This window comes from Engystomops pustulosus, chromosome 3 (genome assembly GCF_040894005.1).
Source record: "Engystomops pustulosus chromosome 3, aEngPut4.maternal, whole genome shotgun sequence".
Taxonomy (NCBI): domain Eukaryota; kingdom Metazoa; phylum Chordata; class Amphibia; order Anura; family Leptodactylidae; genus Engystomops; species Engystomops pustulosus.
The window spans coordinates 78,010,324-78,024,663 of record NC_092413.1 but is presented as its reverse complement, the minus strand read 5'-3'; the positions used below and the strand labels follow the sequence as shown (position 1 = coordinate 78,024,663).

Below are 14,340 nucleotides of genomic sequence, written 5' to 3'. Positions count from 1 at the left end.
AAAACACTACCCGTTCGGTGTGAATAGCACCAACCTGCATGGTTATCTGTGGAGTTCTGAAACAAACTCTACCCAACCCTTAAAGGGGTAGAATCTGCCCCCACAACCAGGACAGGAGGATTCTGGTTAACCAACTCCAGCCCTAGGGCTGACACAAAAGCAAAGTCAATAAAATTAGCAACGGATCCAGAATCAACCATAGCTTGTCCAGATATAGACTTATCTTTAGCAAACAGAGACACTGGCAACAAAATTTTAGATACCGAGTCGGAAGATACCTGTGCGCCTGAGTGACACTCCCGATTACCACTCAGGTGCTGAAGTTTTCCGCCTGTGGCCTGGGTCTGGTAGGGTAGCTTCTCAAGAAGTGTCCAGATTCACCGCAGTAAAAGCAAAGACGATTCTTCTGGCGATGCTCTTTCCGGGTTTTGGCTCTCGCCGTGCCCAACTGCATAGGTTCTTGTTCAGAAATAGGAGAGACAGAGTTTTTAGGAGAAAGTAAAGGTGACCCGGAGGAGTGACTCGCACCTACTCTATCTTTTCGTCTGTCCCGTAGGCGACGATCAATGCGGACTGCTAAGGCCATGGTTTGCTCCAGTGAGTTTGGATCAGGATGACCAATCCAGGCATCCTTTACAGGTTCTGACAGGTCTTTTCTGAAGAGGGCTTTCAGGGACGGTTCACACCAGTTCAAGGTTACGCAGTGCTTGCGGAATTCCATGCAGTATTCCTCCGCAGAGCGGGTACCCTGCGAAAGAGACAGCAAACTGGATTCCGCAAGCCCAACATGATCGGGTTCTGAGTATATGGCCCCCAAGGATCGAAAAAAGCGTTCCAAAGAGGACCACTCCTCTGCGGCTGGAGGTAGTTTCAGGGCCCATGCCTGGGGATCCCCCTGGAGTAAGGAAATAACCACCCCTACCATTTGAGTCTGGGAGTATAACGGGTTAACCCGAAAATAAAGCAAACAGGATTCCCTGAAAGTCTCAAATTTCTCTCTATCACCTGAGAATCGATCCGGGAGTAACATTTTTACCTTGTTAATACTGGGGAGTGGAGGTTGTGGAGCAGCAGGAGACGTGGGTGGGGTCTCTGCTCTAAACTGAGTTAGAACATGGACCTGGTTAGCCAGATCAGCCACAATGTCTGCTAGGCCTTCCATGCGATGCACAAGATCCGGGATGGAGCTCATCCTGGCGGGTCCGGAAGACGTAGCAAACTAAGGATTTAAAGGGCTGGTAATAATGTAATGATGGCTCGGGGATTCAGGGGCAACTAACCAGACAGTGAGCCCTAAGTCTGAGCCCCCCAATGCTGTCACCTGCCTACTTGCCTCCGGTATCCTATTGATACGGGACAACCACGAAGACGATCCCTTCCTAGGCTACAGTGCAGAAAAAAAACACGACAAACAAACAATACACAGAGGTAGGGAAGTCAGGTAAACCGGGTCACAACGGAGAGAGCAATATATAAGCAGAATCAGAAAGCGAAAGCCGAGGTCAGTAACGAAAGCCAAAGTCAGAATGCCAGAGAAGTCAATATCAAAACAAAACGCAGAAAGGACTGGGGAGCTGAAAAATACGAATATTACCAGCGCTGGGGAACCTGTGCTGGGAAGTAATATAGGTGACTGGGGAACCTCCCCTCAAGGTGACTGGAGGAGAGATCTGTCATTCACAGCAGGTTAACTGTTGCTAGACTGCAGGGAAGCGGGTGTGGTGCAACAATCAACCCTGCAGCAATCTCAGTCCCAGTTCACACACAGGAAGACTGAACAACCTCAACGCCTTCTAAGCCGCATACCGCGGACAGAAGACGATACAGGCAAAGACGTAACAATCTCACTGTGCATAACCTTATAACCCAGCATCAGCATGAGAGATCTGTCCTATCAGACTAATCTGATTGGTTTCTACAAGAAAGTAAGTTCCAGACTGGTTCAGGGGGACGCTGTGGATGTTGTATATCTGGACTTTTCAAAGGCCACATAAAAGGTTGGTATATAAAATTATACTGCTGGGACTAGGGGAAAATCTGTGTATTTGGGTAAGTAACTGGCTTAGTGATAGAAAACAGATGGTGGTCATTAATGGCACATTCTCAGATTGAGTTGACGTTACCAGTGGAATGCCACAGGGGTCAGTATTGGGGCCACTTCTTTTTAATATTTTTATTAATGACCTTGTAGTGGGTTTACACAGTCAAGTTTCAATATTTGCAGATGATACTAAGCTGTGTAATATATACTGAGGTCGATAGTTAAGCATTACAGAGGGATTTGTGGAAGATTTAGGAGTGGACAGAGAAATGGTTGATGAGGTTTAATGTAGATAAATGTATTTATGCACTTGGGCCATGGAAACAAAAAATATAATTATGTTCTAAACAGTCAATTACTTGGTAAAACTGGAGCTGAAAAGGACTTGGGGGTATTGGTAGATGGTAAACTTAATTTTAGTGACCAGAGCCAGACGGCTGCTGCTGCTGAAGCAAATAAAATTATGGGATGTATCAAGAGAGGAATAGATTCTCATGATAAAGACATAGTTTTGCCCTTATACAAATCCCTGGTCAAACCACACATTGAATATTGTGCACAGTTTTTGGCACCAGTGTATAAAGAGGACATAGTAGAGGAGAGCAACTAACATTATTAGGCGAATGGCGGGACTAGAATACAAAATTTGGGATTATTCAGTTTAGAAAAAAGACGACTGAGGGGAGACCTCATTACAATGTACAAATACCTGAACGGACAGTACAAGGATCTCTCCAAAGATCTTTTTATACCTCGGCCTGTGACCAGGACAAGGGGGCATCCTCTACGCCAAGAGGAGAGGCGATTTTACCATCAACATAGAAAAAGGATCTTTACTGTAAGAGCAGGGAGACTATGGAACTCTCTGCTGCAGGAGGTTGTTATGGTGGACTCTATGTACATGTTCAAGAGAGGCCTGGATGCCTTTCTGGAGAGAAAAAATATCACAGGTTTTGGGGATAAAACATTTATTTAATTCTTAAAGGTTGGACTTGAAGGACTTGCATCTTTTTCTGGCCTTATATACAGGCCCGGCGCTAGCACCCGGCCAACCCGGGCAAGTGCTGGGGCCCGTGGAGCTGTCGCTATAAGACACTGGTACAATTGATCACCATCCGGATCAATTACTTTTATGCCTCTATGCTGCGCTGGTAGGTAGTGCAGCATAGAAGCAGAATCCAAAACTCACCTGTCCTGGTTCCCACGACCAGGGGGAGGGGTCAGCGTGTCCACAGGGGGTCAGTGTGTCCACAGGGAGGGGTCAGTGTGTCCGCAGGGGGGGGTCAGTGTGTCTGCAGGGGGAGGGGGAGAAGTGTGGCCACTGGAGGGCGGCCCACGAAGGGGCCCACTACGGCTCTGTCGCCCAGGGGCCCACTAAAACCTACAGCCGGCCCTGCTTATATACTATGAAGCTATAAATCATTTTTATGTATAATAAGAACATAAAACGCCTATATCTGGTAAATGAAGCATACTACTAATTACATGTTATCTCATAATGTCGGCTATGGGCCGCCAATGTCATGTTTATGAGAGGATCTGGATGCAATATTTTGTAAGCTGGCAGATGCAACACCTTAAAACAAATTAAATTAATAGCATGTGTTCAGTAACAGTTAACAGTAACATGAGAGTGAAAATTAAGGACATAGTTATTAATACCCGCAAGGTCTTGTTATACATCACATAAATACAACCACATATATGGCATGGATAGATAATGCAGACATATAGCTCACTGTCACTCAGGGAGTATAGGTTTATGCCTCTTCCAAAATATGTATATTTTACTGACTGTCAGAGGCGCATCACAAATGAGTTTAATTTTAAAACTTAACATTTATTATAAAGCTTCTAATTGGTAAGCATCGATACACATATATGTTTCATGCACACTTCTATCAAAATACAAATGCAATATTACAGATTGCATCTATTTTAGGAAAGCCAAAATAGTCAGATTTGTAGTAATAGCTACTTCTTTTTTCCAGTGGCAAGTTAGTCCCAACTAATGCTGACCACATTCATGCCATTCAGGACTAAAAATCACAGACAGACATTGTGTAGGTAGAATGTGGACATTCATAGACTTTTGACTTGGGGTATGTGTCCCTCTTTTTATTATTCCCTAGAAAGGCTGGTTAGATGTCAATGCTCTCTGTCTTTAAGTATCTGTCTATGGACACTGTCCCTAATATCTTCTCCAAACAAAGGTGGCTTCCTCAACAGCTTTTAACACATGTTCAGTACTGGCTCCCGCTGCTTTTGTGGCAATGTAGCATGCTAAACTCATCAGCAGCGAGGCTCAAATAATATGATAATAGTGGCTCCCACCCATGAGTACAATATCCACGTGATTGAAGTGTCACTACTGATGAGTTTAGAATGCTACAATGCCACATATGCAGCAGCAGCCATTTACAAATTGTAATTCTTGTTTTACTTTAATATATTTGCTATAATGATACTTGCTTTATTTGAAACTTATCTATTATTTTTTATTAATTATTCTATTAATTAGTTTTACTTTATATCTAGGGTACTGTAAGGCTATATTTTTACATATTTGTCAAGCGCTGCAGAATTTGATGGCACTATATAAATAAAGATTATTATATTATTATTTTTATTATTATTATATTTTGACATCTTAGTGCAAAATGTCTATGAAATGGAATTTTCACCATTTATAAAAATAAAAATTAATTGTGAAGATACAGTGCCAAAACTATTTTACAAACCATGCATTTTCCGACCTACAGACAACCAGAATAGCTCTAGAGCACATACCTTTAGAATCTGGTGTCTACTTCGGTGGTGTGCCCTCGTTTACCTTGATATGAAAGGCAACTTATACAACATATGCTCAAATGCATGAGATTGAAGGTGCAAGCTTCAAATGTAGTGTTTTTGTGTAATGAAATCAATATATTGAGCCCTATGAGTTATAATGATAGCTTTCTGGCATTTTTTAAAATTAATCTGTAATGGTTCTGTAAAAATGTCTTCAGCTCAGATTTAAATATAGTCTTAAACTGAGAAAAGTAAAGAATATACAGATACAACAAAAATGTATATGCATTGTTCTATTCTTAAACCTAGTGACCCATAATGGAGTTACTCCATATGTTGGCTTGCGGCCATGAATACGAAACCACTTTCTATGACACCCATTTCCTTATAAAATTCCAAGATTTCATGATCTAAGGATAGTCATATGGCAAATCTAATGAGAGAGGAATGTTGAACTGAGAAGGATTTGTAAAGCTCCATAGCACTGACTATTGAATCATGAATGCTTTTATAAATCCAGCCTTCTGGATATGATCAGTTCATGAAAGATGGACTTGTCATACTTTGCTTCTTGATAGGTGCATTTTAGCTGTGCTACATTCATAAGCTTTAGAAGGAACATATGGAAAAAGTAAAGTTGGAAAGTGGTAAGTGTTAACTTTCAGCTGACTACAGTGTGTCTAACTTTTGTTATAAGCTGAAAATATGACTAGAAGGAGACAGTAAAACTAAACATCTGGAAAATTGAAATAATTACAACCCACACATGATCCTATTATTTACTACCGGGCTATCTATTCACACAAGCTATATGAATGGCTACAGAAATCTTGAAATTAAATATTTATTTGTTTTTTTTTTCATTTCTGGCAAATTTATGTCCAAAGAGAGACTCACAATTTAAATTCTCTTTCCCAAGCAACAGCAGATACTTGTGCACTAGTACCATACTTTTTTTGCCTGCATATATTAAAAATTAAAAGATTTTTGATTTTAGAAAAATTAAAATGGTGCATCAGATTGTGGTACACATTCTAGACTAACTAAAAGAAGGTCTAAAGTAGTACTCGAAAGTCATATACTGCACCAGAATTATCATTGTTAAGGTAAACCTACCTGTTTATTATTTTCCTAAAATGTACTGTAATAGAAACAATGAACTCAAGATGGCGCCGAGACAGAAAAGTTTTGAAGCTAAGGAATGTCAATAAGACTTCAATGTGCGACAGCAGGGAAATTCTCCAATCAAGAGACTACATGAGCTGGGAATTCTCCGCCCCCTTCTGCTTCTTTACTAATTTCTATATACAGGCGGTCCCCTACTTAAGAACACTCGACTTACATACGACCCCTAGTTACAAACGGACCTCTGGATATTGGTAATTTATTGTACTTTAGTCCTAGGCTACAATGATCAACTGTAACAGTTATCAAAGGTGTCTGTAATGAAGCTTTAGTGTTAATCCTGGTTCTTATGACAACCCAACATTTTTAAAATCCAATTGTCACAGAGACCAAAAAGGTTCTGGCTGGAGCTACAATAATATACAGTTCCGACTTACATACAAATTCAACTTAAGAACAAACCTACAGACCCTATCTTGTATATAACCCGGGGACTACCTAAAGTTTTGTGAAACCAAATAAAGGGCACACAGTGCCAACTTGCCCAGGGCCTAAGTGAGACTTAAACCAGCAAATGTTATCTGAATTATTTCTTATGATGTGCACACATGCATATTGATAAACACGCAGCCAACACACACTAAGGGCTTATTCACATGGACGTCTTCGGGGACGTACATACGGCCACAAATTTGCGGCCGCATGTACGTCCCCATAGAGGGCAATAGCGGCACGGCACAGATACGGTGCCACACATGTGTGGCACCGATCCGGGCCGCACACCGCAAAAAGATAGAGCATGCTCTATCTATCGGCGTGTGTGCAGCCGTGTCCCGCTATTCTCTATCATCACAGAGATAAATCTGGCACTGCAAAATGCTAGTTTTGGCTATTTCAAAACTGGCATACCCCGTGACACGTTGATACATCCAGGTGTCTCTCTCCGGCTCACCAGAGACAGTTTTTACAGCTAGAGGTTTCTTTGCTGCTTCCTCCATCCTGTTCAGGGCTGGCTGTCTGAACATGTCCATCTGTCAGCAGGAGAGGTAAGTGTGCAATGTACAATAGTATGTGTGTTTATGTAGACAACGTGTACGTCATGTAGGTGTGCAGGGACATAACGATCGCAGTCACAGAGTGTACAACCGGACCTGTGGGTAAAGGGTCGTCCGCGGCTCTGCCCGTATGATAAGGGTCGGACTGGGGTGCTTAGGGTCCACTAGTAAAATTGATTCCTGGGGCCCAGGAATCATGCTAAATGAAAATAATACCTTCACATCATGCATTTTCGTGTTTTGAAATGCACTGTAATGCTCCATCTCTTTTACACACACATATATATATATATATATATATATATATATATATATATATACGTTTTTTTGAGTAGTTTACCATAAATGTTTTAAAGAGAACCTTTCAGGCAAATTAAACACCCAAAACTAAATATATTTTCATAAACTGCCATTAGAAAGCATTGCCCCTATCCTTACATTGTCCCTCAACATGCCTGTAAACTTAAACAATCAGGTCTTAAAGCTGTATGCAAATGACCTAAGAGAGGTCCAATGAGTCATTATCATATTCCACAGTCCAGCTTATCCCCCCCCTCCCCACTGCTTGACTAACAACTTTTATAATGATGTGACAGTAGTGTTGCTTCCTCTGTGTGCCTCCTGGTTCTGGCTGCCACACCCCCTGCAATCTGTGTGTATGAGAAGTTTATTTTAGAATTATTAATGTATGATTTAACTAGATAAAGGCAGGGATGGAATCATTGAGAGCTCATCTAACAGGCAGTGGTGACAGAAATAGTTACAGAGACCTGATGACAGGTGTTCTTAAAAGGTGTTTAAATTAATTTGTTCAGATTCAAAATTAATACATTTTGGAGGAAAATCAAGGTTTTTGAGTGTTTCCTGTGCTTTGTTAAGCTGCAGCAGTGACATCACATTCATGGGACACAAGCCTGTAACTGGCCTCACCTGAGTCATAAATTTCCAGCAGGTTTGTGCCATTGATGTGACATCACTGCTGCAGCCTGTGTACAAACAACTCCCAATTCTAAAGCTTCTCATCCTGTGCTGTGACCCTCTGTTAACTTCTCATATAAGGGGAAGCTACATGGAGACAGACTTATATAAGTCTTATTTATTATCCAGCATCAGACCAATTCTGGTCCTATATTTATGTAGTAATCTTGGTTCTGGTGCTGTTTCTATGAAGTAAGGCTTGGTTCTGCCAGAATATATATGTAGCAATCTTGATTATGGTAGAGTATCTATGTAGTAAGTTTAGTTTCAGTGCTGTATCTGTGTAGTTCTTGTGATGTGTCTAATACGGCACAGGCATATGCGATGCCGGGAAGCTGCAGAAGTTACAATGAAAGTGCCAACAGCGGAGAGGTGAGTATGCACTCTATTGGTTTATGTCTGCTATTGGGGGACTATTACAACTCACTACTGTGGGCAATATTGCTACTGGGAGAACTGTTACAATTAGCTACTGGGAGCCCTATGACTATATTGGCTACTGTAGGGCCCATTATGATGATACTCTGTACTGCGGGGCAATAATCTGTGACTATATTGACTACTTTTGGGCACTGTTGCTAAATTGGTTACTTAGGCGATACTGTTACTATATTGGCTGCTGTGGAAGTAACGTTACTATATTGGCTACAGTGGGGGCCCTGTGACTATGTTGGCTTTTGTGGGTGCCTTGTTACCATATTGGGCTATGTGAGATGTTGTGACTATATTGGCTACTGTGGCACCTTGTGACAATATGGAAACTTGGAAACTTACATCAGTCCTGTTAACAAAGGAAAAGGCATGAGCTATATTTTAAACGCTGGTAGGACTTTTAAAGCAGATTAAAACATAAATCAGCTATAAACCATAAACAATGCAAGTGGACTCTTACATATGCACACCTGCTTTTCCTTTTAAAGAGGACACCGCTCAAGGGCATTTTCATGGGAACATATCCTGCTTGTCATTGAATATCTGTTGAAAATGAACTTTGACCCCAAATTCTCTGATGTTTTTGACAACAGTGCTCCATTTTCATTTCCATCTGCTCAATCACTTGTTATTTGTGGGTCAAGTTACACAATTAAATTTAGAGAATTGACCCTAGAATTCACATGACACCAATTCAATGGCAGTCAGATCACAATAAGAAGGTTATTTTAGCCACACAACTAGAGCAATTTGCTACAAATTAAAATCAGAAAACATGCTTGTTAGAATGGATAAAAATAACTATTTACCCAGTTGAAAGTAAAAGCTCATACTTTATAAAGGCAAATATTGATCTAGACAGTGAATTGTTTCAACGTTGTACATTTTGTGAAAAGATGGAATATAAGTTAAAAATAGTTGAATATCAACAGAAAAAAAAGTGGAGTCAACATTACCATTAATTTGTATTTGTATAAATCGTATTTATTTTGCATACAATCATTAAAAAGATGTATCACATTAAAATTTACACCAATATAAAGTCAATACATTGCACAGCAACATGGACACAGAGAAAATTCAGATACTAACAAAACCTACTTTTAGCTACAATAACAATATTAATAATTTCATGTCACTGTTAGGGCACATTCACATGGCGGTCTGCGGGGACGTACATGCGGCCCCAAATTTGCGGCCGCATGTACGTCCCCATAGACGGCAATAGCGGCGCGGCGCAGATACGGTGCCACACATGTGTGGCACTGATCCGGCCCGCACACCGCAAAAAGATAGAGCATGCTTTATCTTTCGGCGTGTGTGGCCGTGCGCCGCTATTCTCTATGGAGGGAGGAGGGGCCGCCTCCTCCTCCTCCTCTCCAGCACACGGCGGGCATACTGCTGTTTGAATGTACCCTTAATAGTACATATTGCTTGCATGTTTTAAGTGGTTTTGCACAATGTTTAAAAGGTGCCAATAATAAACATGCCAGTTTTTTAAACTCCAAACTGACAAGCTCAGCGCAGATACCTCTCAAAAAAGCTCATTTAATTCACAAATTAGTTGCAGGTATTAAACAAAACACAAATTAAAAGGCAAACCTTAACAAAAGTGATGTGCAGGGCCTTTATCAATAAACCACATGGATTCTTCCTAAAAGTATCCATTGTTAATCATTGGTATATCTCATGGCTCAGTTCAACCATAATTCTTACATTTTTATGAGCGGAATTTAGCATTTTTTTCCATTTTAGATGATGCCAACCCATGTCATGTCAACACAATTGTCCATGTAGACACAAGCATGACGATAACTAACCATATTCCAGTTCTCATTTTGTTGAAATCAATAGAACAGGTAAAAAAGATAGATCCACAGAAATGTAGTCACCAATACCCAAATCCTATGTATAGACGACAAAACGCATCAAAACTGAAGTGAGTCCCAACACGAACCAAGGGTGAGAGTGAGTATACAATGGGACCATATTAACAAACAAAATTGAAACAAACCAAAGTAGGGAAGAAAATATAGTGTGTAATAATGCATTAGAGCCTGTCCCTCTCCCTACATGGTGTAATACCATGTGGCTTGTTGGAAAAACCAATATATGACCTATTATTCTTCCCTGAAAAAGGAGGAAGAAGAGATCCAACAATGTAGCACAGTTTAAAACAAAAGAAAACCAATAATGATAACAGAATAATGAATACTTTATTTAGATCAAGAGACAAGTGACAAATGACAAACACTGGTTAAAACGATTCTACCCCAAAGGGGACACAAGATAAGGTTGCACTCCAGACAACAGATCATAAAGACAGAAGTAATAAGTATGAGGTAGAGGCACAAATGGCCTATATTGGGTATGGATGGGAAGTATAAGGCGATTAACAGTTTGATGGGAAAAATTGATGAACATTATACATAACACAGTATAGCTTACCCATATTCAAGATGATCGTTGCCTGGAGTGACAACACCCCGACGCACGTTTCGGCTGGTCTGCAGCCTTCGTCTGATCTGCAGCCTTCGTCCCCCCACCCCCAGACGAAGGCTGCAGACCAGCCGAAGGCTGCAGACCAGCCGAAGGCTGCAGACCAGCCGAGACGCGCGTCGGGGTGTTGTCACTCCAGGCAACGATCATCTTGAATATGGGTAAGCTATACTGTGTTATGTATAATGTTCATCAATTTTTCCCATCAAACTGTTAATCGCCTTATACTTCCCATCCATACTCAATGAAGGCCATTTGTGCCTCTACCTCATACTTATTACTTCTGTCTTTATGATCTGTTGTCTGGAGTGCAACCTTATCTTGTGTCCCCTTTGGGGCAGAATCGTTTTAACCAGTGTTTGTCATTTGTCACTTGTCTCTTGATCTAAATAAAGTATTCATTATTCTGTTATCATTATTGGTTTTCTTTTGTTTTAAACTGTGCTACTTTAATGGGACCATATTATAGAAATGCCCATATGGATACAACACTTGTGTTATGAAAATATCTAATTCCACTAGTTAGGAAAATAGAGGGACATGTAAACATCAACCAAAAGAATGTATACCAATTTTAAAAGGTAGTGATGAGTAACGATGCAATAAAGAAAAATGTCTACAAATAAAATTAGAAGATAATGATGCATATCCCTCACCAAAAGTATTCAATTGTTCAATGCGCATGTAACCCATCCATAGTAGTATATCATCAAAAGTTGCAAATGGTGAATTAACGTGCAATAAAGTACAAAACTATACTTTAGTACCCATAGAGAGATTACTGATCAACCAATTATCCACCTCAATTTAGCTAGATCAGATCATATCATATACAACAAGTGAAGATTAGTGAAGTTAAGACTAAATGGAAGGCTATTTCTGATGTGTGTGCGAAAAAGTACATGGAATCACACTGTCAGAGTTTGAAACAGAGATTGATGTGATGCAACAAAGAATTAAGAAATCTTTATCTACCCAAAAAGGGCTATCCTTACGTCCCATTCATCCACCTACCACCCGTTCTACCTTTATAGGTAGAATCGTGGTGGTTGGTCACCTTTAAATCACAATTACTTTAACATCAAATTAACATATGAAATGGAAAAGAAGGTGGTGAATTTCCTGGATCTCCGGATGAAGGTGGATGTGAGGGACCACCTGCAGATGATCAAAAGGAAAAATACATCTATAAATGCTTTGTTGCATGAGACTTCAACCCATCCCCAATTAATCAGAGACATCCCAGTTGGTCAGTTTCTCAGAATGAGGTGAATATGCTCATCCAGGAGAAGTTTGAAGAACCTGGGACCTGAAGCAGCGGTTTCAAGATAAAGGATACATCCAGCATAAGATTAAATATGCATGCAGGAGAGCAAGGAATGCATCACGCAACGCTCTTTTAAGGGGATCAGCTAGAGTAAGAGAATCCCAAAATTAGATTTATCTCTAGATATAATAGTCAATTGGATAATATGTGACGGATAATCAGTTAGCATTTGGACATTTTGGAAACTGAACCCACATTACAGATAAAGCACTTATGACTGCAAATAGAAGTATCTATTTAAAATATATATTGGTGAAGTGCCATTACAAATCCCTGGCATCTTATTTCTATGAGGCCAGGCAACCTCCCAAGGGGTGTTTCCTGTGCATGGGTTGCGTGGCCTGTGCCAATATTGAGTGGGCTACAATGTGTAAGTATGCGGATCTGCAAAAATAATTTCAAATTTGTCATTATATTTCTTGTAGCACAACCTGTGTGATTTACTAAGCTTTGTGTTGATGTAACAAACAATATGTCGGCTTAACATGTAAAGAGTTTAAAGCTTGTGCAAGGGAACACATTCTCTATATTGAGAAATAAAAGAAAGTTGTTCATGTGTCAACCCTTGAAACTTTACCAAGACACTTTAGAAATTTTCATCAGTGTGATCCCTGCTCTTATATGGATTGACAGGATCCATTGAGGTGTCGGTGGGGGGATGTAAAGAACATATTGTAATTTGAGTCTCTATCATTATGATTTTATTGTGTCTGTCTTTTATGTTTATTTTTTATTTAGATTTGTCTCTTTTGGCTGCCGCTTTCTTCCCTTGAAGATTGATTTATATGGCATGCCTTTCACCTTCCGATGATCTACTTGTGCTTCTGATCTTTATATCCCTGAACAAAGAAAGAGGAAAAAAGCTAAACTACGTAATCCTACAATGTGGGTTATGTATTAACCCCTTAATGACCACCCTTATGGGTTTTTACGTTGGTCACTGAGGGGCCTTAGGCTAGCCCAACGGGCTTCTTATTTCTCATTTGACAGCCGGGACACTGGTCTAATAGTCCGGAGCGGAACTCATTCAGATTCTGGTAGATCCCGTGGTTACAGCACTGACCACACGATCTACGTACCGGGGGACCGAGCAGTCTGCCTGTCAGCCTATGCAAGTGCAAAGGCTGACACTTATAAAGCACTGCAATACATGCTTATTGCATTAGTATAAACAAGTGATCAGATGATCACTTGTTCATGTCACATTACAGTACTAATAAAAAAGTAGAAAAAACACACAGAAAATAAATAAATAATAAAATCAATTAAAATTCCTGAAAAAAACCCCCAGTACAGATGAAACAATACATAATTAAAAAAAGGTGTAAAAAATAAAAAATTAAGAAATAAAAAAATTGTGGTTAGTTATCGTCATGCTTGTATCTACATGGACAGTTTCCATGACATGGGTTGGCATTATCTAAAAAGTAATGCAAAATTCCACTCATAAAAATTAAAGAATTATGGTTCAGGAACTGAACCATGAGACATACCAATGATTAACAATCGATAGTAAGAATCCTTGTGGTTTATTGATTAAGGCCCTGCACATCATTTTTGTTGAGATTTAATCTTAAATCTTAATATTTAAGTTTTGTTTAATACCTACAACTGCTTCATGAATTAAATTAGTTTTCTGAGAGGGTTTGCGTTGACCTTGTCAGTTTGGAGTTCAAAATCTGGCACGTTTATAATTGGCACATTGTTATCCATGCCTATATGCGCCAATGGGAAGAATGGATAGGACGACCGATTCCAAAGACTATATGGAAGCTGATATGGGATAAGGCTCCCAAGGGTTCTACATCAGCCATATACAAAGAAAATCAATATAAGATTTTAATGAATTTGTATCACACCCCTGCGCTATTAAACAAGCTGAACCCACAAATTCCTGATAAGTGCTGGCGATGTAATGCCACTGGTGTCTCCCTATTTCATATTTTTTGGGAATGTACAGTAATTCAACCTTATTGGTCAATGGTTAAACAGGTCTTAGAGACAGTGTTACAAACTGATATAGGTATTGATCCCATGACTATCCTTCTAGGACTTTCCCCACAGAACCTTGGGAAATATAAATCCAAACT

General features: G+C 40.0%; 1 protein-coding gene across 2 annotated transcripts in view; it reads right to left on the bottom strand.

Moving 5' to 3' along the window:
* Positions 1–14,340, bottom strand: part of SMOC2 (SPARC related modular calcium binding 2) — a 172,812-nt gene that overhangs the window by 146,485 nt on the left and 11,987 nt on the right. The gene's annotated exons all lie outside the window — the stretch shown is intronic.